The sequence below is a fragment of the Pseudophryne corroboree genome, chromosome 1 (assembly GCF_028390025.1).
Source record: "Pseudophryne corroboree isolate aPseCor3 chromosome 1, aPseCor3.hap2, whole genome shotgun sequence".
Taxonomy (NCBI): Eukaryota; Metazoa; Chordata; class Amphibia; order Anura; family Myobatrachidae; genus Pseudophryne; species Pseudophryne corroboree.
Genome location: NC_086444.1, coordinates 1,113,154,346 through 1,113,179,096, shown reverse-complemented (window position 1 = coordinate 1,113,179,096; position 24,751 = coordinate 1,113,154,346). Strand labels below are relative to the sequence as shown.

The window sequence follows — 24,751 nt, the reverse complement described above, 5'->3', positions numbered from 1 at the left end:
ACACACACACACACACACACACACACACACATTCATACATACTGTCACACACAGATACACATGCATACAGTCCCATACACACATATATGAAGTTACACACCTTGACAGTCACACACACAAACATACACAGTCACATACATTCATACATACTGTAGTGTTCACTCTAAGCTTCTTTTGCAGGGCGCTGCGCCCTGCCCCTTTTTTGAGTGACAGAATGCCGCCCTGCCCGTTTGTGCCCGCCCTGCCGCCCTGCTAAGGACTGCTCTTCTCCCCCCGCCGCGCTGTCACTTCTTTCCCCCGCCGCGCTGTCACTTCTTTCCCCCGCCGCGCTGTCACTTCTCCCCCCCGCCGCGCTGGCACTTCTCCCCCCCGCCGCGCTGGCACTTCTCCCCCCCGCCGCGCTGATAGCTCTCAGCTGAAGGCGGAGACAGGGCCAGCGTGCAGTGGGGAGGAGCAGCCAATCAGAGCCTGCGGTGTCTCCCGCCAGTCCTCCGGCATGGTTTGATTCCCCCTCACCATGGCGCTGCGCGCTGACCTGGGCTCCGCCGTCAGCATCAAGAGACCGACCCCGCTGACCCGGCACAGCGCTTTCCTCCGCAACTGTGAGTGCCGCTCTGCATCTGCCCTGTGCCCGTCCTCCCCTTCCTCCTAGTGTTCTCTCCCTGTTACAGTGTGCCTCAGTGTTCTCTCCCTGGTGCAATGTGCCTCAGTGTTCTCTCCCTGGTGCAATGTGCCTCAGTGTTCTCTCCCTGGTGCAGTGTGCCTCAGTGTTCTCTCCCTAGTGCAGTGTGCCTCAGTGTTCTCTCCCTAGTGCAGTGTGCCTCAGCGTTCTCTCCCTAGTGCAGTGTGCCTCAGTGTTCTCTCCCTAGTGCAGTGTGCCTCAGTGTTCTCTCCCTGGTGCAGTGTGCCTCAGTGCTCTACCTGCCGCAGTGTGTATAGGAGGTTCTACCTGGTGCAATGTGTATAACGTGCTCTATCTGGCGCAATATGTATAACGTGCTCTACCTGGCGCAGTGTGTATAGGAGGTTCTACCTGGTGCAATGTGTATAACGTGCTCTACCTGGTGCAATGTGTATAACGTGCTCTACCTGGCGCAATGTGTATAACGTGCTCTACCTGGCGCAATATGTATAACGTGCTCTACCTGGCGCAGTGTGTATAGGAGGTTCTACCTAGTGCAATGTGTATAACGTGCTCTATCTGGCGCAATATGTATAACGTGCTCTACCTGGCGCAGTGTGTATAGGAGGTTCTACCTGGTGCAATGTGTATAACGTGCTCTACCTGGCGCAATATGTATAACGTGCTCTACCTGCCGCAGTGTGTATAGGAGGTTCTACCTGGTGCAATGTGTATAACGTGCTCTATCTGGCGCAATATGTATAACGTGCTCTACCTGGCGCAGTGTGTATAGGAGGTTCTACCTGGTGCAATGTGTATAAGCAGCACTATTGTGTGGTATAATGTGATTTGGTACTATTATGTGGTCACGCCCCTTCCCCACGAAACAACTCCCCTAAATTTTTGCTGCACGCCTCCGGCGCGCACTGTCCATGCTTTCACCTATAGGAATGGGAGCACCAAGCATTATAGTATGTACCTGATTTGGCCCTTCTAACTTAAAAATGTGCCCTCACGAATGAAAAATGTGCCCTCACGAATGAAAAATGTGCCCTCCCCGTGATCAGCACCCTGCCCTAAAAAAATCCTAGAGTGAACACTAATACTGTCACACACAGATACACATGCATACAGTCACATACGCACATATATAAAGTTACACACCTAGACAGTCACACACACACACACACACACACACACATATAAAGTTACACACCTAGACAGTCACACACACACACACACACACACACACACACACACACACACACACACACATACACACAGTCACACACATTCATACATACTGTCACACACAGATACACATGTCAATGTACGTGCCCCTTTACCCCCACCCTCTTTAATAAGTATCTGTCTGTCGTCACATGCCCACTGTACTTACCTTAATCTGGACAGTTGTTAGTTGTTTGCTGTTGGAAAGAGACAGTATATGCAGTGATGCTGTGCAGACAAGAAATGGCAAATAAATGGCTGAAAAAGTGTCACCTTCGGAAACATAATCTACATTCATAGATTATGGTTTTCGCACGTCGTCAGAGCACAGAGAGCGTTCCGCAGTTTCATATAGATTATTGGAGGGCATCCAAATCATTAAACTTTCTGGCCAAAGGGAGAAGAAAGTCACAGTTATGCCTTTGCACTAACTGCGAGAGAAATTGCTAAAACTCTGCTTCATTTTATCATGTTAATGTAGATTTTTATCTCCCCCAAAAATCCAGTGTATAGCCCTACAGTATGTTATAAATGGAATTGTTCAACATACAGTCTTAAAAATGTAAGTTAACCATGTTTCTGGGAAATGAAGCATGGACAGAGAATGCAGAGAGTTTACATTGTCAGATTTGATTTTGGTTCATGGGTCTGATTCAGTGATGTACGCAAACATGATTTTTTCACAGTTGAGCGATTATCAGCTGACTGTGCATGCGTCTAAGAAGCACTGTGCATGTGTCACGATGGTCTTACAAGGGTGGTCGGAGTGAGGATTCATTTGCAAAGTGATTGACAGTCAGGGTCTGTTTTGTGGCAGTTACGGGGAGTGTCGGCAAAAATGCAGGCATGTCTCGGCCTGTGACTTTTATCCCCTACACACAGTGCCAGATTAAGGTTCACATGGGCCTGGAGCTGAAATTTATGAAGGGCCTATTTTATGGTGCTGCAGGGTATATGAAAACGCAGTGGGGATGTGACTAGTAATGTGGGGTGTGTGGTTGATGTTGTGAGGGTGTGGTCTGCACAGGGGGTGTGGCCTGTGCCATGTTGTTTGTGACTAATGCCTACCTTGAAAAACCTCAATCTCCCTACCTTCTTCACTTATATCAATAGTGTAATGAACAAAGGGAAACATCTCTTGTTAACATAACCGTATTATGAAAAATGACGCTTAGTGATGACGTCAATCTGAAACCTCTCAACGAAAGAAGCTACAGGTCCAGGTCGCATATTGATGTCAAATGTTAACTAATTCTGTATGTAAAAAAAATAAAGAAAAAGACTTTACTTTTTTTTTTTAACATTAGCTGTACGGAGAAGATATATCAGGAATGGTAGTTAGAGGGGGTAGGGTTGGAGAAAGGGTGTCATCTGGACAGGGTAGAACAGGGGTAACTCTAAGGTGACCCAGCATATAGCATACCTCTCAACTGTCCCTATTTTTGTGGACAGTCCCTTTTTTGGGGACCGCACTGCTGTCCCACCCGCAGGTCGCAGTATCCCGCAGTGGGGGGTAGTTGGGAGGCTCCTGTCACTCGCTGCTTTGCTTAGGTGAATAGACGCTGTGCGCATGCTAGAGCTGGACACCTTTTCACCTGCTCTTTGTGTTGGTGATGTCATTACCGATCCCTCGCACAGATGATGTGAAGAGACGCCTCTGCAGCTGCTGACTTACTGGCAGCTACGGAGGGAGGGAGACGTGGTGGAAATCTATTGGCCATAGCATAGAGCAGCATGTTAGTATAAGCTGCAGTGCATCGTGGGGTGATAGAGATTGGCCACGGTCCCAGGCAGACAGTCACGCAGTGATTGGCGTATCTCCTGAGACCCTCTTGTTTTAAAAAGCAAATTCTCAATCCTAATTTCAGGGTAAAATACATGGTTGGTTCATATGAAATGAAGACACCACCTTAGGTAGAAATTGAGGACGAGTCCCCAATTCCGCTCTATCCACATGAAAAATCAAATAGGGGCTCTTGTGAGACAAGGCCGCCAATTCTGACACACGCCTTGCAGATGCCAAGGCCAATAACATGACCACCTTCCAGGTGATACATTTTAATTCAACCGTTTGAAGGGGCTCAAACCAGTGATATTTAAGGAACCGTTACACCATGTTAAGGTCCCAGGGTGCCACTGGGGGCACAAAAGGAGGCTGGATGTGCAGCACTCCTTTCACAAAAGTCTGGATATCTGGTAAAGAAGCCAATTCCTTCTGAAAGAATATAGATAGGGCCGAAATCTGTACCTTAACAGAGCCTAACTTTAGGCCCATATCCACTCCTGTCTGTAGGAAGTGGAGAAAACGGCCAAGATGGAAATCTTCCATAAAAGCATTCTTGGTTTCACACCAAGAGACATATTTCCGCCAGATACGGTGATAATGTTTCGCCGTCACCTCCTTCCTAGCCTTTATCAGAGTAGGTATGACCTCCTCCGGAATACCTTTTTCAGCTAGGATTTGGCGTTCAACCGCCATGCCGTCAACCGCAACCGCGGTAAGTCTTGGAATACGCAGGGCCCCTGCTGCAACAGGTCCTCCCTGCGAGGAAGGGGCCAAGGATCTTCTGTGAGCATTTCCTGAAGATCTGAGTACCAGGCCCTTCGAGGCCAGCCTGGAACAATGAGTATCGACTGTACTCTTTTCTGTCTTATAATCCTCAAAATCTTTGCGATGAGAGGAAGAGGAGGAAACACATAGACCGACTGAAACACCCATGGTGTCACCAGGGCGTCTACTGCTACTGCCTGAGGGTCCCGAGACCTGGCACAGTACCTCGGAAGCTTTTTGTTGAGGCGTGACGCCATCATGTCTATTTGAGGAATTCCCCAGAGACTCGTTATCTCTGCAAAGACTTCTTGATGAAGTCCCCACTCTCCTGGATGGAGATCGTGTCTGCTGAGGAAGTCCGCTTCCCAGTTGTCTACTCCAGGAATGAAGACAGCTGACAGAGCGCTTACGTGATTTTCCGCCCAGCGAAGAATCCTGGTGGCTTCCGCCATTGCGACTCTGCTGCTTGTCCCGACTTGGCGGTTCACATGTGCCACTGCTGTGACATTGTCTGATTGAATCAGAACCGGTAGGTTGCGAAGAAGACCCTCCGCTTGTCGAAGGCCGTTGTATATGGCCCTTAATTCCAGCACATTGATGTGCAGACAGGACTCCTGGTTTGACCATAGTCCCTGAAAATTTCTTCCTTGGGTGACTGCTCCCCATCCTTGGAGGCTCACGTCCGTGGTCACCAGAACCCAGTCTTGAATGCCGAATCTGCGACCCTCTAGAAGGTGAGCACTTTGCAGCCACCATAGGAGAGACACCCTGGCCCTGGGGGACAGTGTTATTTTCTGAAGTATTTGTAGATGGGACCAGGACCACTGGCCCAGAAGATTCCACTGAAATGGCCTTGCATGAAACCTGCCGAAAGGAATGGCCTCGTATGAGGTCACCATTTTTCCCAGAACTCGAGTGCATTGATGAACTGACACTGTTTTTGGCTTTAGCAGGTCTCTGACCATGTTCTGGAGGTCCTGGGCGTTTTCCGACGGTAGAAAAACCTTCTTTCGTTCCGTGTCCAGTATCATTCCTAGGAACGATAGTCGAGTCGTTGGAACCAATTGCGACTTTGGCAGATTGAGAATCCAACCGTGTTGTTGGAGCACCCTCAGGGAGAGCGACACGTTCTTCAGCAATTGATCTCTTGAACTCGCTTTTATCAGGAGATCGTCCAAGTATGGGATAATTGTGACACCCTGCCTACGCAGGATCACCATCATTTCTGCCATTACCTTGGTGAAAAGCCTCGGGGCCGTGGAAAGCCCAAACGGCAACGTCTGAAACTGGTAATGACAATCCTGTACAGCGAATCTCAGGTACTGCTGATGAGTGGAATATATGGGGACATGAAGGTAAGCATCCTTTATGTCTAGCGACACCATAAAATCCCCTCCTTCCAGGCTGGAAATTACAGCTCTGAGCGATTCCATCTTGAATTTGAACCGTTTCAAGTACAGGTTTAGGGATTTTAAATTTAAAATGGGTCTGACCGTACCATCCGGCTTCGGGACCACAAACAGGGTCGAATAATATCCTTTTCCCTGGTGGTGCAGGGGAACCCTGACAATCACTTGCTGTTGACACAGGGTTTGAATTGCAGCTAATACTACCTCCCTATCTGGGGAGGAAGCTGGTATGGCCGACTTGAAAAACCGGTGCGGGGGAACTTCCTCAAATTCCAGCTTGTAGCCCTGGGAAACAATTTTCCTCGCCCAAGGGTCCACGTCCGACTGAACCCAGACTTGGCTGAAGAGTCGAAGGCGTGCCCCCACCGGTGCGGACTCCCGTAGGGGAGCCCCAGCGTCATGCAGTGGACTTAGCGGAAGCCGGGGAGGACTTCTGCTCTTGGGAACTAGCCGAAGCAGGTGTTCTCTTACCTCTACCCTTACCTCTGGCGAGGAAAGAGGAGCCCCGACCTCTTCTGGACTTATGCGACCGAAAGGACTGCATCTGATACTGTGGAGGTTTCTTTTGCTGTTGGGGAACAAAAGGTAAAAGGTAGATTTACCCACGGTAGCTGTGGAAACCAGGTCCGCGAGACCGTCCCCAAACAATACATCACCCTTGTAAGGTAAGACCTCCATATGCTTTTTTGAGTCCGCATCACCCGTCCATTGGTGGATCCATAAGGATCTTCTCGCCGAAATAGCCATGGCATTGGCTCTTGAACCCAGTAATCCAATGTCTCTTCGAGCGTCCCTCATATATAAGACTGCGTCCTTAATATGAGCTAATGTTAACAAACTGGTATCCCTATCAAGGGTATCAAGGTCAGCTGACAGGGTATCTGTCCAAGCTGCTACTGCACTACATACCCATGCCGACGCAATTGCCGGTCTAAGTAAAGTACCAGTATGTGTATAAATTGACTTTAATGTAGTCTTTTGCCTGCGGTCCGCAGGATCCTTGAGGGCCGCAGTGTCAGGAGACGGCCGCGCCACCTTCTTGGACAGGCGAGTTAAAGCCTTGTCCACTGTGGGAGAGGATTCCCAACGTACCCTGTCCTGTGTAGGGAAAGGGTATGCCATAAGAATCCTTTTGGGAATCTGCAGTTTCTTATCTGGAGTTTCCCAAGCTTTTTCACATAACTCGTTAAGTTCATGAGATGGAGGAAAGTTTACTACCTGTTTCTTCTCCTTAAACATGTGCACCCTCGTGTCGGGCACTGAGGGTTCATCAGTGATATGCAAAACATCTTTTATTGCAATAATCACGCACTGAATACTTTTTGTCACCCTAGGGTGCAATCTCGCTTCCTCATAGTCGACACTGGAATCAGAGTCCGTGTCGGTATCTGTGTCCACTATTTGTGACAAGGGACGTTTCTGAGACCCCGACGGGCCCTGTGAGTCGGTGTAATCCGTAGATTGACCCCCTGTCGACACCCTGGACTCTGCTTTGTCCAGTCTCTTATGTAATGATGCTACACTTGCATTTAACATATGCCACATATCCATCCAATCCTGAGTCGGCACCACCGACGGGGACACACCACTCATCTGCTCCACCTCCTCTTTGGATAAGCCTTCCGCTTCAGACATGCCGACACACACGTACCGACACCCCCCACACACCGGGATATAGCTATAAGGGGACAATTCCCCAAAGCAGGCCCTTTGGAGAGACAGAGAGAGAGTATGCCAGCACACACCCAGCGCCAAACTGACACTGGAATAAACCCAGATAGCGCTTTTATATGAAATTACACTGATTTCCACTCACTGCGCCTGTAATGTGCCCCCCTCCTCTTTTTCCAGCCCTCTGAGCTCGTTCAGCAGGGGAGAGTCCGGGGAGCCAGCGGCGGGCTTCGGTCCCGCTTCAATAATCAAAAAATGGCGGGGGATCATTTATTTGCTGCCTCCGCAGCCTAATAAACATATTTATTGCCAGTAAATAAGAATTTACTTACCGATAATTCTATTTCTCATAGTCCGTAGTGGATGCTGGGGACTCCGAAAGGACCATGGGGAATAGCGGCTCCGCAGGAGACTGGGCACAAAGTAAAAGCTTTAGGACTAGCTGGTGTGCACTGGCTCCTCCCCCTATGACCCTCCTCCAAGCCTCAGTTAGGATACTGTGCCCGGACGAGCGTACACAATAAGGAAGGATTTTGAATCCCGGGTAAGACTCATACCAGCCACACCAATCACACCGTACAACTTGTGATCTGAACCCAGTTAACAGCATGATAACAGAAGGAGCCTCTGAAAAGATGGCTCACAACAATAATAACCCGATTTTTGTAACTATGTACAAGTATTGCAGACAATCCGCACTTGGGATGGGCGCCCAGCATCCACTACGGACTATGAGAAATAGAATTATCGGTAAGTAAATTCTTATTTTCTCTAACGTCCTAGTGGATGCTGGGGACTCCGAAAGGACCATGGGGATTATACCAAAGCTCCCAAACGGGCGGGAGAGTGCGGATGACTCTGCAGCACCGAATGAGAGAACTCCAGGTCCTCCTCAGCCAGGGTATCAAATTTGTAGAATTTAGCAAACGTGTTTGCCCCTGACCAAGTAGCAGCTCGGCAAAGTTGTAAAGCCGAGACCCCTCGGGCAGCCGCCCAAGATGAGCCCACTTTCCGTGTGGAATGGGCTTTTACAGATTTTGGCTGTGGCAGGCCTGCCACAGAATGTGCAAGCTGAATTGTACTACAAATCCAACGAGCAATCGTCTGCTTAGAAGCAGGAGCACCCAGTTTGTTGGGTGCATACAGGATAAACAGCGAGTCAGGTTTTCTGACTCCAGCCGTCCTGGAAACATATATTTTCAGGGCCCTGACTACGTCCAGCAACTTGGAATCCTCCAAGTCCCTAGTAGCCGCAGGCACCACAATAGGTTGGTTTAAGTGAAATGCTGAAACCACCTTAGGGAGAAATTGAGGACGAGTCCTCAATTCTGCCCTGTCCGTATGAAAAATTAGGTAAGGGCTTTTATAGGATAAAGCCGCCAATTCTGATACACGCCTGGCTGAAGCCAGGGCTAACAGCATTACCACTTTCCATGTGAGATATTTCAAGTCCACAGTGGTGAGTGGTTCAAACCAATGTGATTTTAGGAATCCCAACACTACATTGAGATCCCAAGGTGCCACTGGAGGCACAAAAGGAGGCTGTATATGCAGTACTCCCTTGACAAACGTCTGAACTTCAGGAACAGAAGCTAGTTCTTTTTGGAAGAATATCGACAGGGCCGAAATTTGAATCTTAATGGACCCTAATTTGAGGCCCATAGACAGTCCTGTTTGCAGGAAATGCAGGAATCGACCCAGTTGAAATTCCTCCGTAGGGGCCTTCCTGGCCTCGCACCACGCAACATATTTACGCCAAATACGGTGATAATGTTTTGCGGTTACATCCTTCCTGGCTTTGATCAGGGTAGGGATGACTTCATCCGGAATGCCTTTTTCCTTCAGGATCCGGCGTTCCACCGCCATGCCGTCAAACGCAGCCGCGGTAAGTCTTGGAACAGACATGGTCCCTGCTGGAGCAGGTCCTGTCTTAGAGGTAGAGGCCACGGGTCTTCCGTGAGCATCTCTTGAATTTCCGGGTACCAAGTCCTTCTTGGCCAATCCGGAGCCACGAGTATAGTCTTTACTCCTCTCCTTCTTATGATTCTCAGTACTTTTGGTATGAGAGGAAGAGGAGGGAACACATACACTGACCGGTACACCCACGGTGTTACCAGAGCGTCCACAGCTATTGCCTGAGGGTCCCTTGACCTGGAGCAATATCTGTCCTGTTTTTTGCTGAGGAAGTCTGCTTCCCAGTTGTCCACTCCCGGAATGAACACTGCTGACAGTGCTATCACATGATTTTCCGCCCAGCGAAGAATCCTTGTCACTTCCGTCATTGCCCTCCTGCTTCTTGTGCCGCCCTGTCTGTTTACGTGGGCGACTGCCGTGATGTTGTCCGACTGGATCAATACTGGCTGACCCTGAAGCAGAGGCCTTGCCTGACTTAGGGCATTGTAAATGGCCCTTAGTTCCAGGATATTTATGTGAAGTGACGTTTCCATGCTTGACCACAAGCCCTGGAAATTTTTTCCCTGTGTGACTGCTCCCCAGCCTCTCAGGCTGGCATCCGTGGTCACCAGGACCCAATCCTGAATGCTGAATCTGCGGCCCTCTAGGAGATGAGCACTCTGTAACCACCACAGGAGAGACACCCTTGTCCTTGGAGACAGGGTTATCCGCTGATGCATTTGAAGATGCGATCCGGACCATTTGTCTAGCAGATCCAACTGAAAAGTTCTTGCGTGGAATCTGCCGAATGGAATCGCTTCGTAAGAAGCCACCATCTTTCCCAGGACCCTTGTGCACTGATGCACTGACACCTGGCCTGGTCTTAGGAGTTTCCTGACTTGGTCGGATAACTCCCTGGCTTTCTCTTCCGGGAGAAACACCTTTTTCTGTACTGTGTCCAGAATCATCCCTAGGAACAGCAGACGTGTCGTCGGAATCAGCTGTGATTTTGGAATATTTAGAATCCATCCGTGCTGTCGTAGTACTATTTGAGATAGTGCTACTCCGACCTCTAACTGTTCTCTGGACCGTGCCCTTATCAGGAGATCGTCCAAGTAAGGGATAATTAAGACGCCTTTTCTTCGAAGAAGAATCATCATTTCGGCCATTACCTTGGTAAAGACCCGGGGTGCCGTGGACAATCCAAACGGCAGCGTCTGAAACTGATAGTGACAGTTCTGTACCACAAACCTGAGGTACCCTTGGTGAGAAGGGCAAATTGGGACATGGAGGTAAGCATCCTTGATGTCCAGAGACACCATGTAGTCCCCTTCTTCCAGGTTCGCTATCACTGCTCTGAGTGACTCCATCTTGAACTTGAACCTTTTTATGTAAGTGTTCAAGGCTTTCAGATTTAAAATGGGTCTCACCGAGCCGTCCGGCTTCGGTACCACAAACAGCGTGGAGTAATACCCCTTTCCCTGTTGTAGGAGGGGTACCTTGATTATCACTTGCTGGGAATACAGCTTGTGAATGGCTTCCAATACCGCCTCCCTGTCGGGGGTAGACGTTGGTAAAGCAGACTTCAGGAACCGGCGAGGGGGAGACGTCTCGAATTCCAATTTGTACCCCTGAGATACTACCTGCAGGATCCAGGGGTCCACTTGCGAGTGAGCCCACTGCGCGCTGAAATTCTTGAGACGGGCCCCCACCGTGCCTGAGACCGCTTGTAAGGCCCCAGCGTCATGCTGAGGACTTGGCAGAAGCGGGGGAGGGCTTCTGGTCGTGGGAAGAAGCTGTCTGTTGCAGTCTTTTTCCCCTTCCTCTGCCCCGGGGCAGATATGAGTGGCCTTTTGCCTGCTTGCCCTTATGGGGACGAAAGGACTGAGCCTGAAAAGGCGGTATCTTTTTCTGCTGCGAGGTGACTTGGGGTAAAAAGGTGGATTTCCCAGCCGTTGCCGTGGCCACCAGGTCCGATAGACCGCCCCCAAATAACTCCTCCCCTTTATACGGCAATACTTCCATATGCCGTTTGGAATCCGCATCCCCTGACCACTGTCGCGTCCATAATCCTCTTCTGGCAGAAATGGACATCGCACTTACTCTTGATGCCAGAGTGCAAATGTCTCTCTGTGCATCTCGCATATATAGGAATGCATCCTTTAAATGCTCTATAGTCAATAATATATTGTCCCTGTCCAGGGTATCAATATTTTCAGTCAGGGAATCCGACCAAGCCACCCCAGCACTGCACATCCAGGCTGAGGCGATTGCTGGTCGCAGTATAACACCAGTATGTGTGTATATACTTTTAAGGATATTTTCCAGCCTCCTATCTGCTGGCTCCTTAAGGGCGGCCGTTTCTGGAGACGGTAACGCCACTTGTTTTGATAAGCGTTTGAGCGCCTTATCCACCCTACGGGGTGCTTCCCAACGAGCCCTAACCTCTGGTGGGAAGGGATATAGTGCCAATAATTTTTTAGAAATTAGCAGTTTTTTGTCGGGGGTAACCCACGCTTCATCACACACTTCATTCAATTCATCTGATTCAGGAAAAACTACGGGTAGTTTTTTCACACCCCACATAATACCCCTTTTTGTGGTACTTGCAGTATCAGAGATGTGCAAAACCTCCTTCATTGCCGTTATCATGTAACGTGTGGCCCTACTGGAAAATACGTTTGTTTCTTCACCGTCGACACTGGAGTCAGTGTCTGGGTCCGTGTCGACCCACTGAGGTAACGGGCGTTTAATAGCCCCTGACGGTGTTTGAGACGCCTGGACAGGCACTAACTGAGCTGCCGGCTGTCTCATGTCGTCAACAGTTTTCTGTAACGTGCCGACACTGTCACGTAATTCCTTAATTACGGCCATCCATTCAGGTGTCGACTCCCTAGGGGGTGACATCACCATTATAGGCAATTGCTCCGCCTCCACATCATTTTCCTCCTCATACATGTCGACACACACGTACCGACACCCAGCACACACACAGGGAATGCTCTGATAGAGGACAGGACCCACTTAGCCCCTTAGGGAGACAGAGGGAGAGTTTGCCAGCACACACCAGAGCGCTATATATGTATAGGGACAACCTTACAATAAGTGTCTATCCCTTATAGCTGCTTATATCTGTTATTTTGCCAAATAAGTGCCCCCCTCTCTTTTTTACCCTGTTTCTGTAGTTGCAGGATGCAGGGGAGATTCTGGGAGCTTTCCTACCAGCGGAGCTGTGTGGGAAAAATGGCGCTGTGTGCTGAGGAGATAGGCCCCGCCCCTTTCACGGCGGGCTCTTCTCCCGCTTTTTTCTGGAAAACTGGCAGGGGTTAAATACATCCATATAGCCCAGGAGCTATATGTGATGTATTTTTTGCCAAATAAGGTAAATTCATTGCTTCCCAGGGCGCCCCCCCCAGCGTCCTGCACCCTCAGTGACCGAAGTGTGAAGTGTGCTGAGAGCAATGGCGCACAGCTGCAGTGCTGTGCGCTACCTTATGAAGACAGGAAAGTCTTCTGCCGCCGATTTATGGACCTCTTCTTGCTTCAGCATCTGTAAGGGGGCCGGCGGCGCGGCTCCGGGACCCATCCATGGCTGGGCCTGTGATCGTCCCTCTGGAGCTAATGTCCAGTAGCCTAAGAAGCCCAATCCACTCTGCACGCAGGTGAGTTCGCTTCTTCTCCCCTTAGTCCCTCGATGCAGTGAGCCTGTTGCCAGCAGGTCTCACTGAAAATAAAAAACCTATTTAAACTTTTACTCTAAGCAGCTCAGGAGAGCCACCTAGATTGCACCCTTCTCGTTCGGGCACAAAATCTTAACTGAGGCTTGGAGGAGGGTCATAGGGGGAGGAGCCAGTGCACACCAGCTAGTCCTAAAGCTTTTACTTTGTGCCCAGTCTCCTGCGGAGCCGCTATTCCCCATGGTCCTTTCGGAGTCCCCAGCATCCACTAGGACGTTAGAGAAATTAGGTTTATTGCTACCCAGCGCGCCCCCCCTGCGCCCTGCACCCATCTGTGCCATGTGTGTGTGTTGTGTGGGAGCAATGGCGCGCAGCGTTACTGCTGCGTGCTAACCTCAGGAATATCTGAAGTCTTCTGCCGCCTTGAAGCCTTCTTTTCTTCTCATACTCACCCGGCTTCTTTTTTCCGGCTCTGCGAGGAGGACGGCCGCGCGGCTCCGGGACGAACCCCATGGTGAGACCTGTGTTCCGACTCCCTCTGGAGCTAATGGTGTCCAGTAGCCTAAGAAGCAGAGCCTATCATTTAAGTAGGTCTGCTTCTCTCTCCTCAGTACCACGATGCAGGGAGTCTGTTGCCAGCAGAGCTCCCTGAAAATAAAAAACCTAACAAAATTCTTTTACACAGAAAACTCAGGAGAGCTCCCTGTAATGCACCCTATCTCCTCTGGGCACAAGATCTAACTGAGGTCTGGAGGAGGGGCATAGAGGGAGGAGATAGGCCCTCATTCCGAGTTGATCGCTCGCAAGCGGATTTTAGCAGATTTGCTCATGCTAAGCCGCCGCCTACTGGGAGTGAATCTTAGCATCTTAAAATTGCGAACGATGTATTCGCAATATTGCGATTACACACCTCGTAGCAGTTTCTGAGTAGCTCCAGACTTACTCGGCATCTGCGATCAGTTCAGTGCTTGTCGTTCCTGGTTTGACGTCACAAACACACCCAGCGTTCGCCCAGACACTCCTCCGTTTCTCCGGCCACTCCTGCGTTTTTTCCGGAAACGGTAGCGTTTTTTCCCACACGCCCATAAAACGGCCTGTTTCCGCCCAGTAACACCCATTTCCTGTCAATCACATTACGATCGCCAGAACGATGAAAAAGCCGTGAGTAAAAATCCTAAGTGCATAGCAAATTTACTTGGCGCAGTCGCAGTGCGGACATTGCGCATGCGCATTAAGCGGAAAATCGCTGCGATGCGAAGAATTTTACCGAGCGAACAACTCGGAATGAGGGCCATAGTGCACACCCATACTAAAAGTTCTTTAGCGTGCCCATGTCTCCTGCGGAGCCCGTCTATACCCCCATGGTCCTTACGGAGTCCCCAGCATCCTCTAGGACGTAAGAGAAATAAAGTTAATTAAAGCAATATGCACTCCTCCCAAAGACTCATCTGTAATGTCACCAACAGTGACCACATGCAGTCCGTTTTAAAAAAAACAGGGCACTCACCAATACACAAATGGTATAACCACTGTTTAATTTTACATCTCCATAAGGAATCTCCAGTTATGAGAAAACAGCGGACTTTCATATTCATACCACTGAGCTGGTCGTCATTCTCAAGACACATTGGAACCCGACAGGAAAATACAAACACACTGGACCCAAAGGGGACGGGGGGGTAAACTTAATGGTCTCAATAGAATAAACACATTGGCCCCACACTCCCTCCTCCCGCAGCCTGCGTTCTATCACACTGACGCACTCCATTCCCCCGCGGCCTGCGGTCTATCACACTCTTTGCCCCCGTGGCCTGCGCTGTATCACACTCACACACTCCCTCCGCCCGAGGCCTGCTCTGTATTACACTCATACACTCCCTCCCCCCGCAGCCTGCCCTGTATCACACTCACACACTCCCTCCCCCCGCAGCCTGTCCTGTGCCCTGCATAACACTCACACTCTCCCTCCCCCCGCAGTCTGCCCTGTATCACAGTCACACACTCCCTCCCCCCAAGGCCTGCTCTGTATCACACTCACAAACTACCTCCCCCCGCAGCCTGCCCTGTATCACACTCGCACACTCCCTCCCCCCGCAGTCTGCCATGTATCACACACTCCCTCCCCCCGAGGCCTGCTCTGTATCTCACTCACACACTCCCTCCTCCCGCTGCCTGCCCTGTATCACACACACACACTCCCTCCCCCCGCAGCCTGCCCTGTATCACACTCACACACTCCCTCCCCCCCCCCCCCCCCCGCGGCCTGCCCTGTGCCCTGCATAACACTCACACTCTCCCTCCCCCCGCAGTCTGCCCTGTATCACAGTCACACACTCCCTCCCCCCAAGGCCTGCTCTGTATCACACTCACAAACTACCTCCCCCCGCAGCCTGCCCTGTATCACACTCGCACACTCCCTCCCCCCGCAGTCTGCCATGTATCACACACTCCCTCCCCCCGAGGCCTGCTCTGTATCTCACTCACACACTCCCTCCTCCCGCGGCCTGCCCTGTATCACACACACACACTCCCTCCTCCCGCGGCCTGCCCTGTATCACACACACACACTCCCTCCCCCCGCAGCCTGCCCTGTATCACACTCACACACTCCCTCCCCCCCCCCCCCCCCGCGGCCTGCCCTGTATCACACTCACACACTCCATTCCCCCGCAGCCTTCCCTGTATCACACTCACACACTCCCTCTCCCGGCAGCCTGCCCTGTATCACACTCACACACTCCATTCCCCCGCAGCCTTCCCTGTATCACACACACACACTCCCTCCCTCCCCCCGCAGCCTGCCCTGTATCACACTCACACACTCCCTCCCCCTGCGGCCTGCCCTGTATCACACTCACACACTCCTCCTCCTCCTCCTCCCCCCCCCGTAGCCTTCCCTGTATCACACTCACACACTCCCTCACCCGGCAGCCTGCCCTGTATCACACTCACACACTCCCTCCCTCCGAGGCTTGCTCTGTATCACACTCACACACTCCCTCCACCCCCGCAGCCTGCCCTGTATCACACTCACACACTCCCTCCCCCTGCACTGTATCACTCTCACACACTTCCTCACTCATGCTCTATATTAAACTCTATCCCCTGCAGAAGCTCATATGCAAGACACACACACTATAGAAGTTAACATGGAAGTAACACACACACACAAAAAGAGGCTCACACAGATACACAAGTCACATACAATTCCTTCCACTCACTCTTTACCTTACACTACAGCAGAGACCAATGCAGTGTCAATGGCTGGGTCAGACCTGGATGTTGTGCACCGTGTGCAGCAGGCAGATCTCCTCTTCTCCAGCCATGTGCAGCAGCAAGCCCTGGCAGTGGCAGCCTGAGTCCCGCATAGCTCCGCCCCCTGGGTCCGTGTAGCCCCGCCCCCTACCGAGTTCCTTTATTCCCTGTGAGTACCCGCTTGCCGCTGGCATTTGGAGCCACTCGGTCGGCAGTATGATTCAATGTACTACTAGTACCAGCTACAGGGGCGGTGCTTCACACTGTCACTGGCAAGCTGTTGTAGCAGGGAAATTTATTTCCTTGCTGCTGCAGCAGCAATGCAGATGCAGTGGGCCTATTGTGATGGGGGGCCTGGAGCTGCAGCTCCACCCGCCCCATTGTTAATCCGGCCCTGCCTACACAGCTGCATTGGTGTCTTTCTGTGGCCATCCTCCGTGACCATAGGGCTACTGATCTGCAGTGGATGCCGCGTCACAGTCACAAAGCCACCGGCAGTGGCAGATCCAGCAGGGCAATGAGGGCGACCACTCCCCCCCCCCCCCGTAAAACACCGACTCAGCCCCACACACTTTTTATTCCTGTGGGCAGCAGAGCCAGAGGTTAAGGGAGCTGTGCGCGACTCCGGGACCTGGCCCCGCTGGCCACATTCATGCAGTGCAGCTGAGACGGCGCCGTGTGGGACTACCCAGTGTGCCGGCAGCAGCAGCAACACAACTCTCTGTGCACCACGGAGGAGCTGCCGCCGCCATTTCTGGCTACCCTGGAGTCCTGCCTCAGACCGGGAACCACATGGATGCCAACTCCATACCGAGGGCCCGACAGGTGAGGGGCATGGAGATGACAGGAGGCGAGTGGCTGGTGATGAGAGCACGGCCGGTGTGATGTGCTGGGGAGAGCCAGGGCACAGATGGAGGAGGAGGGCTGGGTGGACGGGACTCTTGTGTGGGCTGTGCATCACTAGTGTCTGTTAGTAGTAAGTGTGTGTACTGTATGTATGTATGTATGTATGTATGTATGTATGTGTATCACTAGTGTCTGTGTGTGTTAATAGTGTTTGTATGGTGTATCACTAGTGTCTGTGTGTGTTAATAGTGTATGCAGAGCCAGATTAAGCTAGGGGTGAAATGGGGCGGCCGTCCCGGGGGGCCCCCACACACTGCTTCAGAGGAGTCTCCCTCCAGCAGCTCAGCTGTTAATTAACAGCTGCCACCCAAGAGATCCTCCATGCACAGTCTTGCAGGATCACTCCACGATCCCGCAAGACAGTATGTGCTCTGGTGGCGCTGTCCCCTGCTGCTTCAGGGACAGCACCGCCAGAATAGTAGGGTTAGCGCTGATGTCCTGGGGTAGTGTGACACTCTGAACTGAACCCCCCTTAATTGGTTTCACAAAAGATGTACAGTGCAGGCAACTGTCAGATTGGATAGGACATACAGTAAGTAAGGTCGCCATAATTCTCCCTTTGCTGAGTTTCAATTACTACCTGTCCTGTCAAAGCTGAAGGGGTTAACACTCCCTTCGACTGTTGCCTGGAAGACGCCAGTAGGACTTGTGAGCAGACAGGCACTAGAATCCTTGGACTTACTTATAATGGAGGAGGGAGTGAGAAGGCTGATGGAGTTTTGATTGGCTGTGGCAGAGCGGGAAAAAGAGGAGGCAGGGTTCGCACCAGTGTGTGTGAGAGGAGACACGCTGTGGAGAGTGCAGCTGCCGCTGAGGAGAGGATCTGGCTGACGAGGGTTGAGCCCTTCTGAGGAGATCGTGTACCAGTGGAGAGAGTACGGAGGTCCCAGCGTGAACCTCTACTGGAGATCTGTAAGAGAGCCCTGAGCCGCCGCCTGCCGCTGTGACCGGAGCTAGTGAGAGACCGGCGCTAAGGAGTGTCGTACAGGAGGGAGACCCGCTACCGAGAACGCTATCCTGCATCAGAGAGGAAAGTGAGCCCTGAGCCGTCCGCCGTGGTTGAAGCCGGAGCCAGCATCCGAGTACCGCCCCCAGCTTGCTGAATGTTAGCGGACAGCCAGTGGGAGCTGAGGTGTCAGGAGATAAAGGAGACCCGCCGGGAGAGACGGAGCTGCGGACTCTGCACTGCCGGTAAGGAAAGGAAAGCATTTGTGACCGCTGTGACCAGTCAGCATAGGGAAGGGGATATAGTGAGTGCCTTGGGCTTGGGACCCAGCAGAATGTAGTCACAACACACAGGTATCCACTGCAGCCACATTGACACTACAGAAACAGACCCCTGTTTAATGACAGTGTTACTAGTCAAAAAGAGACAGTGAGAAAGGAAGAGAGACTAGTCTTCAATGTAAAAAGAAGAAGATAGGGAAGATTGTCTCTTTGTTGGCGCACGGAGAGAAGAAAAAGATTTTTGTGATTAATCTAAAATATAACTTTTATTTTCTATTACTTAAGAATGATGTGAAATATATGTGGAAACATTTTTCATATATAAAAAGTACTGTATCAATTAAAAATCATTATGTTCACTGTGTGTAATTTATTTTATTACTGTATATAATATTATTAGTGTTTGTAAAACCAGGATCATCGCACCATAGTCTCACTATTCAATATGAGGGTGTTCCTTAATAAGTGTGGTTATACATTCAGGATCCAACCAATTGCTGCAACCCTCAAGAATCTTCTATGTTATTTACCTTTGAGGTACAGTATATATCGCAGCTTTTCCTTAATTTCCTGGCAGCACCCCCAACATATGATTGAGAATTATAATCATATTACATGTATTATTGGGGCATTTAGTATATCTAATAGAATAATTGATTTTCAACTGGTGCAGAGGATACTCCCATTTCCCTTTCCTTATTGATTAGTCTTCAATGTAGTAGTGCCATACCCTCAGAGTCGGAGACAGTCCAGATGCTTATAAGCACAATTGAAACCCTTATTCTAGTCAGCTACAGCTACATAGAGAGCGACTGATCCCTTCTAGTTAGTGTGTCCTTGGCTAGTATTCAGGAGTGATTTGCCAAGAGAAAAGCAGCCTGTTAATACTGCTACCCTGTTATTTTTTATTAATCCAAAGTGCAACCAGTTAATAGGAGAGCCCCGTTTCACGGACCTATCTAGTGAAAAGAAGGGGGAGAGTTCCCAGGGGCTACTACTACCTCTGCATTTCCCTTCAGCTGCAGTTTGATAACACAAAGTAAAAAATGTAGAGGCTATGTTCCACTGTTATGCTTTGCTAAATGCTTGCACAGAAGAAAAATGGTAGTGTATGTTGATCAATTGAATGCTCTAAACTCATTTATTTCTGCAAATCACCTGAGGGCCTGCATGCTTTCACCCTTACCTGTACTTTAGCAGGAGACCGTTGTTCACTTGCTTTTAATTACAAACCATCTTACCTGTCTGCTTGTGCATGATACTATATATTGCCTGAACCGAGCTAGGCACTTTCATGCTCCCTTTTCTATCTGCACAGAGGGAGGAGTTTAGGTGTTAAACTTCGCTGGCCCCTGAACTGCTGGCCTTACTCTGTATTTCTGCTGCCTGCTATTCTGCACTACATAACTGTGCTATAAATTAAGCTATTGACTATGAGTTGTTCATTTGCCTGCTACTTTGAAACTGTGAGCTGTAGTGGGTCTAAACTCTTAAACTTAAAGTGTCTCCTTTGCTGCCCAGGGATAATTATTGAACTGTGTACATGCTAAAGAAGTACAGCTGATCAATATATTTGTAGTATACGCAGGTGTTACATTAGTCTACTGTGACCGTTCATCAATATTTACATTAATACTGTGTTTATGTTAGGAATACTTTTGCTGGCTTGCATTGTTTCTATGACATTGTAACGTGCCTTTGCCTTTTAACCAAGTTATTCTACAGGGGTGACCAGTTTACTCCTGAATAATAAATCTTTATGTCACCGTCATAATGTGTGGTGACTTATGTATTGGGTCCACTGGGGTTGGGGTTCCTCATCTTTCTGCTTAGGGTTACAGCGGTGAGATCCAGTCCAAGGAGCTGGTCCCGAATGAAGAATCCAGGTACGTCCACCGACACCTGCACTTACAACAACACTCCACCATAGTTACCTGTTACAGTAGCGGCGGTGTCCGGCGGCACAGCATTGTTTTGTTCATATGTTTGTAAATCCAGTCATAAGGACACAGAGACATGTGAGTTCACTGCTGTGCTGTTTTTATTCCATCACCAACTCCAGGCACACTGCACACTGGGCCATCCACTTCCCAGCATCCCCCTGGTCCCCGGGACCATCAATGAAGATTCAGGCTTACACATATTAGTAAGGGAGTGTCTACAAATATTAAGCATTCTAATACACTAACATCACATCCTCTTTTCTTTAAAGATAAGCCCTGTATGCTTCAATGCAACAATTAACAACATCATATTAAGAACAACATCTAACACGTTTCAATGAGTCTCTCAGGTCTGCGTATTTCCCTTTTGGGTCTTTCATACACAGTCTGTGTTTCATCGACCATGTTGGACCTTTCTAGAATCGTGGTTTGTTCACCATTATCAGGACCATCATACATGTCAGATGAAGGGTATTCTTCAGTCATGTTGTCTTCATTATGGTTAGGTTGAGATCTTAAATCCACCCTATTTCTTCTTACTTCCGTTCCACGCTCTGTACGTATAGTATAAGATCTTGGTGCTACTTGTGCTTGCACAATACCTTTCTGCACCCAAATGCTTTTCTCGTGATCTCTGAGACGGACTTGGTCACCCGATTTTAGATAAGCTTTTTTGTTCGCCTGTTATGGAACAGTTTCTGTTTCGCCTGTTGACGTTCCTTACTCAGTCTGACCAACGCTGAGTTATGTGTATTAAGCAGTTCATCATGTATCGGGAGATTTGCTCTAATCCTCCTTCCCATCAGCATTTGTGCAGGAGAAAGTCCATTCTGTAAAGGTGTACTGCGGTAGATTAAAAGACTTTTGTAGAAATCTTCTTTACCTTCTTGAGCTTTTTTCATGAGACTCTTTACAGTTTTTACTGAACTTTCCACCAACCTATTTGAGCGTGGATAGTGGGGATTTCACGTAGTATGGACAAATTCCCACTCATCAGCAAATTGTCTAAATTCAGCACTGGAAAACTGAGGACCATTGTCAGTGAACACTTCCATAGGAACACCATGCCTTGCAAAGATTGACTTCATGCAATTGATTACAGCTTTACTAGTAGTTGTATGTAGTGTCTTCACCTCAGGGTAGTTAGAGTAATAATCAGTCACGACAATGTACGTTTTCCCATTACAATCAAACAAATTGCGCCAACTTTCTGGTACTGTCTCTCTGGCACTGCGTGAGGACTCAGTGGCTCGACTTGTTGTTTCGGTCTATATGTAAGACATAATTCACATGTAGCTGTAGTCTGTGCTATGTCTTGGTTCATTCTTGGCCAATACATAACTTCACTCGCTCTCCGCTTACATTTTTCTTCTCCTAAGTGGCCTTCATGTATCTTGCACAGCATAATTTTTCTTAGTCGTGCAGGTATAGGTTTGTCATACAGTTGTCGATGGTAAATAATACCATCGACAACTGTAAGGTCACTGCGGTACATCCAATAATCATGGATAGACAGTGGGCACTTATGTTTTTCTGCTGGCCAACCTTTCAGAATGATATCTTTCAACACTTTCATTGTGTCATCTGTCTCAGTTTCTTTCCTAATCTGTTCTTGTCTTGCAAGAGACACTGGTAGAGAAGCTACGATCAAATTAACATAGGCTTCTATCTCTTCATCCATCAGACTTTTGGAACCTTCACTTTTGTCCACAGTACGAGAAAGTGTATCAGCAATGTTCATGTATTTGCCAGGACAGAACAGCAAGTGTACATCCTATTTCTGTAGTCTGATAAGCATTCGTTGAATTCTCATGGGACAGTCATGTAATGATTTAGTCATGATAGCTACCAATGGCTTGTGGTCAGTTTCCACTGTTAATGTTTGACCGTACACAAACTGATGAAATCGCTCACATGCATATGTGATCGCTAGAAGTTCTTTTTCTATCTGAGCATACCTTGTTTCAGCACTTGTAAGTGCTCTTGATGCATAGATTACTGGTTGCCATGTATCCTCATGTTCTTGTAACAGCACTGAGCCTAGGCCAAATTGCGAAGCATCTGCTGAAATTCTTATTCTTTTCGCAGGATCAAAGAATTTTAGCACTGATTGCTCTGTAATGATCTGTTTCAAGTTTTGCCAACTTTCTTCTTGTTCATGTGACCACATCCACTTGTTATCTTTGTCCAAGAACTGTCTAAGAGAGGCTGTTCGTTCATAGAGTTGAGAAATAAACTTTCCTAAGTAAGTAATCATTCCTATTTCCTAGGAATCTTCTGACGTCGTCTTTGTTGTTAGGATGTTCCATGTTCACTATGGCTGATATTTTCCTTGGGTCTGGTTTTACACCTTGAACCGAGACCACGTTGCCCATAAAGGTAAGTGTATTCACGCCAAATTCACATTTGTCCTTGTTTAGCTTTAGATTCACTTTCTTGACAAGTTCCATTACTTGTCTCAATCTAGAATCATGTTCTTCCTTTGTAGATCCCCAGACAATAATGTCATCCATCATGGGGGGTCATTCCGAGTTGTTCGCTCTGTAATTTTCTTCGCATCGCAGCGATTTTCCGCTAACTGCGCATGCGCAATGTTCGCACTGCGACTGAGCCAAGTAAATTTGCTATGCAGTTAGGTATTTTACTCACGGCATTACGAGGTTTTTTCTTCGTTCTGGTGATCGTAATGTGATTGACAGGAAGTGGGTGTTTCTGGGCGGAAACTGGCCGTTTTTTATGGGTGTGTGTGAAAAAACGCTACCGTTTCTGGGAAAAACGCGGGAGTGGCTGGAGAAACGGAGGAGTGTCTGGGCGAACGCTGGGTGTGTTTGTGACGTCAAACCAGGAACGACAAGCACTGAACTGATCGCACTGACAGAGTAAGTCTCGAGCTACTCAGAAACTGCACAGAGAAGTCTTTTCGCAATATTGCGAATCTTTCGGTCGCAATTTTGAGAAGCTAAGATTCACACCCAGTAGGCGGCGGCTTAGCGTGTGCAAAGCTGCTAAAAGCAGCTTGCGAGCGAACAACTCGGAATGACCCCCATGGTTTCAACACCTGGAATATGTTCAAAATCATGTGTATCTTTTTGTGATATACTTCTGAAGCAGACAATATTCCATATGGTAGTCGAAGAAATCTGTATCGACCTTCTGGTGTATTAAATGTACAAAGCTTTGAGCTGGCCTCATCTAGCTTCATTTGCCAGAATCCTGAAGATGCATCCAATTTACTGAACCATTTTGCTCCCGCAAATTACGACATGATTTCATCTCTGGTTGGTAGTTTGAAATGTTCTCGTTTAATAGCTTTGTTTAAATCTCTGGGGTCTAGACATATTCTGAGTTGTCCATTTTTCTTTTCAACAATTACTAAGGAGCTTACCCATTCAGTAGGCTCATCAACTTTCTGTATCACACCCAAGGCTTCCATGCGATTTAACTCTCGTTTCAGTTTTTCTCTCAGTGCAAACAGCACTTTTCTACAGGGGTGTATCACTGAAGAAACTTGCGTGTCTATATTTATTTTATGCTCTCCAGGCAAACAACCTAGACCTTCTGTATTCTGTAAACATCGATTTGCAATCATCTTCTACTTGTGATGTCACCATAAACAGTTTCTTTAGCAAGCTTAGTTTCTCACAGGAACTTAATCCTAGAATCGGTTGTACATTTTTATCCACAATCAGTAGAGATGTTTTAAACTGTTGTCCTTTATATTTCAGTGTCACTAAGCATGTACCTTTCACAGGAATTTCCTCCCCAGTGTACCCTGTAACTTTCACTTTGGCTGAATGAATTTTAGGTTTTACTCTAAAAGTCTTATAGTCTTGAAACGATATTAAATTCACCTGCGCGCCAGTATCAAGCTTAAAGGGAATGACAATCTCGTTCACAGTTAAAGGGACAATCCATTCTTTCTTATCTGCACTGCAAAGTTCAATGCAATCCACAAAGAATTCCTCTGTTTGTTTAACAGCATGCACATTGGTTGTTTCACTTTTCATTTTACAGCATTTGGCAAAGTGATTAAGTCTACCACATTTCATGCAGGTTTTACCGTAAGCCGGGCACATTTTAGGATTATGAGCATTTCCACATCTACTACACATTTCCTTATTCTTGAGAATGGAGGTTTGCTTGTCTCTGTTTTCTGCACTACATGGACAGCAGCATCAACTACCTTGTGTAACGTTTTGGCTTGAAATCTAGTTATTTCTGCAGATCTACACATAGTCACTGCCTTGTCTAGTGTTAGGTCTGGCTCTCTCAGCAGTCTCTCTCTGAGTCCATTATCAGGTATTCCACAGACCATATGACCTCTAATCAGTGAATCCTTTAAATCACCAAACTCACAGGTTTTACTG

The 24,751-nt window shown here is 48.6% G+C and overlaps 1 long non-coding RNA gene across 1 annotated transcript in view; it reads right to left on the bottom strand.

Annotated features, from left to right (window-relative positions):
- Positions 1 to 16,449, bottom strand: part of LOC134995204 (uncharacterized) — a 29,821-nt gene extending 13,372 nt beyond the window's left edge. Inside the window, exon 1 of the long non-coding RNA XR_010198099.1 lies at positions 16,282 to 16,449. This is a non-coding gene — a long non-coding RNA (uncharacterized LOC134995204). The remainder of the gene's footprint in view (positions 1 to 16,281) is intronic.
- Positions 16,450 to 24,751: the final 8,302 nt, after the last annotated feature.